This window comes from Myotis davidii, unplaced genomic scaffold, assembly GCF_000327345.1.
Source record: "Myotis davidii unplaced genomic scaffold, ASM32734v1 scaffold2763, whole genome shotgun sequence".
Taxonomy (NCBI): Eukaryota; Metazoa; Chordata; class Mammalia; order Chiroptera; family Vespertilionidae; genus Myotis; species Myotis davidii.
Window position 1 is genome coordinate 129,822 of NW_006294397.1, and position 4,294 is coordinate 134,115.

Consider the following 4,294-nt stretch of genomic DNA (forward strand, 5'->3'; position numbering starts at 1 on the left):
AAAGAGGGAGGACAGAGGGGCTCTCTTATCTCTCCGGGCTCACCCAGATCTGAGTCTCTAGAACAGAATTGGAAGGGGGGAGGGTGTTCATTTTATTCTCAGGGATGTTTTTGAGGGCATTTCATAGGTTCAATGATTTCCAGTTTCTGAGACTAGGGGATCCTGCCTCAATCACAAATCCTAGTAAAATGTCACCAGCTTTTAAAAATTGCCACCAGCTTGCAATTATTTATAGCTTATAATTGGAGGCAAGGCAATAGATATTGCCCTTGCATCCTGAACATTGCGTTTTGGGATATATAACAATTTTCTATGCAACTTAATAGCCTTTTTAAGTTGTTTAGCAAAACAAAACAAAAAAAACCCCGCTTTTAAAAAATATATATTTTTTTATTGGTTTCAGAGAGAAAGGGAGAGAGAGATAAAAACATCAATGATAAGAGAGAATCATTGATCGGCTGCCTCCTGCATGCCTCCTACTGGGGATCGAGCCAGAAACCTGGGCATGTGCCCTAACTGGGAACCGAACCATGACCATCAATGCTCAACCACTGGGCCATACCAGCCGGGCAAAACCCACTCTTTAGACAAGTAATTTTCTGAGTCCGTGCCTGCTATGGGCGGGGGAAGAGCCCAGCACCACGTGGTAGTGATGGGGGCGGGGGGGGGGGTCTCAAATTCAGTGTCATTGGGTCTTCATGAATCAGAGGCACGAAATAGATACCAGAGAGTTAGGCTGATCAGAGCTGGCTTCTGTCTTTTAAGAACTTGCAGCTTGGCCAGTGACCTTCGAGGTCACACAAAGACCATGGACAGCATGGACGATGGACAGAGAGACAGACTGGGGCTGTGAAGGCACCCATACAGGTGGAGGTCACTTATAACCAAAGGCAGCAGGGAGGGCTTCCTGAAGGGGGTGGCATTGGGCTGCTTCAGGATCAGTGGGCAGTCTTTTCCTTGGCAGCATTTTGTCCTTTCAGCTAGAGCCCTTGAGAGACTGTCTCCATTCTTAGAGGAGCAGACCCCATCAGAGGAGAGAAAGCAGTTGGACATCTGGCAGAGCTGACTTATAGACCCCTCTTTGTAGCGCTCACCAAGGGGCCCTCCCCCCAGCAGACATCAATGCTTCAATTCAGGGATCACTGAACGATGCCTGCTGTGGCCCAGACCCTAGGCTGGGCGCGGGCGGCCCAGATGTATCCTGCCCAGCCGCTGCCCTCAGGGAACTCTCAGAGAAGAAGAGCTTCATGTACAAAGACAGCCAGATAAACAGTGGCAAGGGCTAGGGAACTAGGGCAGCCAGCCTCCCTAGGGGTCAGAGGCAGGGCGCACCCCGCCACCCCCCCACCTCAGAGATGTGAGAGTAAAGAGCAGAGTGTGTTCCTTGTCCCTGTGGGCATCTGCCTGGTGGTGGTATCCTGCCTCAGCCATGGGAATCACCCACAGAGCTCCTCTCTGAACCCAGCCCCCTGACACATGCTGGGATAAAGCCTCTCCCTTCCCCTCCTGCAAACATTTAATGAGCACCTGCCCCCTGTCAGGCACTGGGTCAGGGTCTGAGGGTTGTTCCTTCATGTTTTAAGGCACATAGTGGACTTTGAAGTCAGATGGACCTGAGTTCGACTCCCACCACCATTCACTTGGGCATCTCCGACCCTCCGTTTTCTCCCTTACAAAATGGGGATGCTAATACCTACCTCACAGGGTGAGGCTTTGATAAAGCAATGAACCTAAAGCATGTCTCCCTGCTTTGGCGCCAGGTAACTTCCAATTAATGGTGCTCTCTAAGGGGGTTGGAGGGTACAAGTTCATGAGGCCGTAGTCTAATGAAGAGACTGGAAGTCTGAAGACTGGACTTACTGGCCTTGATTCTTAACTCTCTGTGTCTCTGTCACTCCATCTATCCAATGATGGTTTTTCCTAAATATGAAATGAAATGGCCTCAGTAATACTTAACTCCCAGGGCTATTGTGCAATAAATAAGACAAGTAGTTGTGGACATGCTGTCTAGAACAAAACGTACTGGCTATGAATTTTACAAGTTGTGACAATGACTATATGGGGTGCACTGGTGAGAGCACTGGATTAAAAGGCAAGAAACTTGAAATTTCTTCTAATTTGCTGTGTGGCTTGGAGCAGATCCCTTCCCCTCTCGGAGTTTCCTCATTTTACCAGTGGGCTCAGTGCTGTCTGAAATCCCTTCGTTGAGGACCTTGTCATTCTGCCTTTGGCTGATGCAAAATGAGTGGGATTATCTACAAGGGCTCCACAGGGGAGCTCCCAAGGGGAAACTGAGGGTGAGCACTGAGGGTGGCCAGGACTGGCAGCCAGACCACCTAGAAAACTGTCCCCACCCCAGGATTCTGGCTAGGGGCCACTCGAGGGCCATGGAGCAGATCGTGGTGGTCAACATATCTCCTCTGGGTCCGTGACAATCTGCCTTCTTTTCAGACTCTCAGCCAAGAAGCTCTCAGACCTCCTCCCTGTCAGTGTCAGGGCCAGATCACAGCCTGGAAATGAGCACACACTGAGCCCCTGGGAACTTTAAGGATAAGGGGACTGGAGGGCTATTCAGACATACAGGAAATGGGAATTAAGAGGGAAAACAATGCTGGATTTGGAGCCAGAAGACATGGCTTCCCATGCTGGCTTTGCTCCTTAGCAGCTGCATCGGCTGCGAACTGCCTCAGCTGCGGAGCCTCGGCCTGCTCCTCTGTAAAATGGGGCTTGCGTTAGGCTCACAGGGCGAGTATGTACGTAGCGATGCCAGGGAAGCTGTGAGGTGAGGTTTGCCTGTTGGCTGTGGGAGTGGGATACGACTGCAGAGAACGAGGGGCCAGGGGACTGGGAAAAGGGAGGGCAGAGCCACCTGCCCTGAAAGGGGTGCGTCAGCCTCCAACAGATGGTCCCTGAGGAGGGATCAGGCTCAGAGGCAGTGACGTGAGTAAAGCAAACCCAATACCCCTAGCGATGCCTTATCCAGCCTGGGGGGACAAAGGCTGTGTTTCTTAGATACCTTGGCTCTCTGGGCTTGTCCCCATGAAGCTCTGTAAACAAGCTGCCCTGCAGAGCTCAGGGTCTGGCCATCTGTTCCCTGAGCCTGGCTTGCTGGGCCATCCCTCCCAGGAGCTTTCACTGGTCTCTTAGCAGACCTCCTTGTCCAGATGTGTGGATGGAGCTATCCTTTCCCAGATGTGGCTGCACAAAGCCAGGCGTAGCAGCAGGATCTGATGAATGTTGGTCTGGTCTCTCCCTGCAACCTTCTCTCTTTGAGCCGATGATGAAAATTACCCAACCTCGGACATCAAAGGAGTAGCCATGGGGACTGGGGCCTTCCTGGTGAGCCTCAGGTGCCCCCAGTCCACAAAGGCCTACGGCAGTGATGCCAAAGATGAGGACAGGACGGGGCTCAGCCATGAGCTCTGCCATGTTCCAAGCACTCGCTGCGGATGGGGCTACAATAGTGAATGAGGCAGACATGGGTCATGACCTCATGGAGCTTTCAGACTTGTTAGAGAGACAGACATTAACCAAACAATCGTGTAAAACAACAAAGGGTCATAACTGCTGTGGATGCAGGATACCGGGGAATGTAGAGTAGGGGGTAAGTACCTGGTACAGTGATGGCAAACCTTTTGAGCTCGGCGTGTCAGCATTTTGAAAAACCCTAACTTAACTCTGGTGCCGTGTCACATATAGAAATTTTTTGATCTTTGCAACCATAGTAGAACAAAGACTTATATTTTTGATATTTATTTTATATATTTAAATGCCATTTAACAAAGAAAAATCAACCAAAAAAATGAGTTGGCGTGTCACCTCTGACACCCGTGTCGTAGGTTCGTCATCACTGACCTAGTAGGAGGGGGACCTCAGAAAAGGCTTCCCGTGCCCTGGCCGGTTTCTCAGTGGTTAGAGCATCGGCCCTCAGACCAAAGAGTCTCAGGTTCAATTCCCAGTCAAGTGCATGTGCCTCGGTTGCAGGTTTAATCCCTGGCCTGGTCAGGGTGAGTTGGGAGGCAACCAATCCATGTGTTTCTCTCATGTGATGTTTGTCTCTCTGTTCTCTCTCTCTCTTCCTTCTCTTTCTCTTCACCCTCCTCCTCCCTCCAATTCTCTCTAAAAATCAATGGAAAAAATAACCTCCAATGAGGATTAACAAAAAACAGTAACAACAAAAATACAGGGCAGTGATGGCGAACCTTTTGAGCTCAGCGTGTCAGCATTTTGAAAAACCCTAACTTAACTCCGGTGCCGTGTCACATATAGAAATGTTTTGACATTTGCATAAATT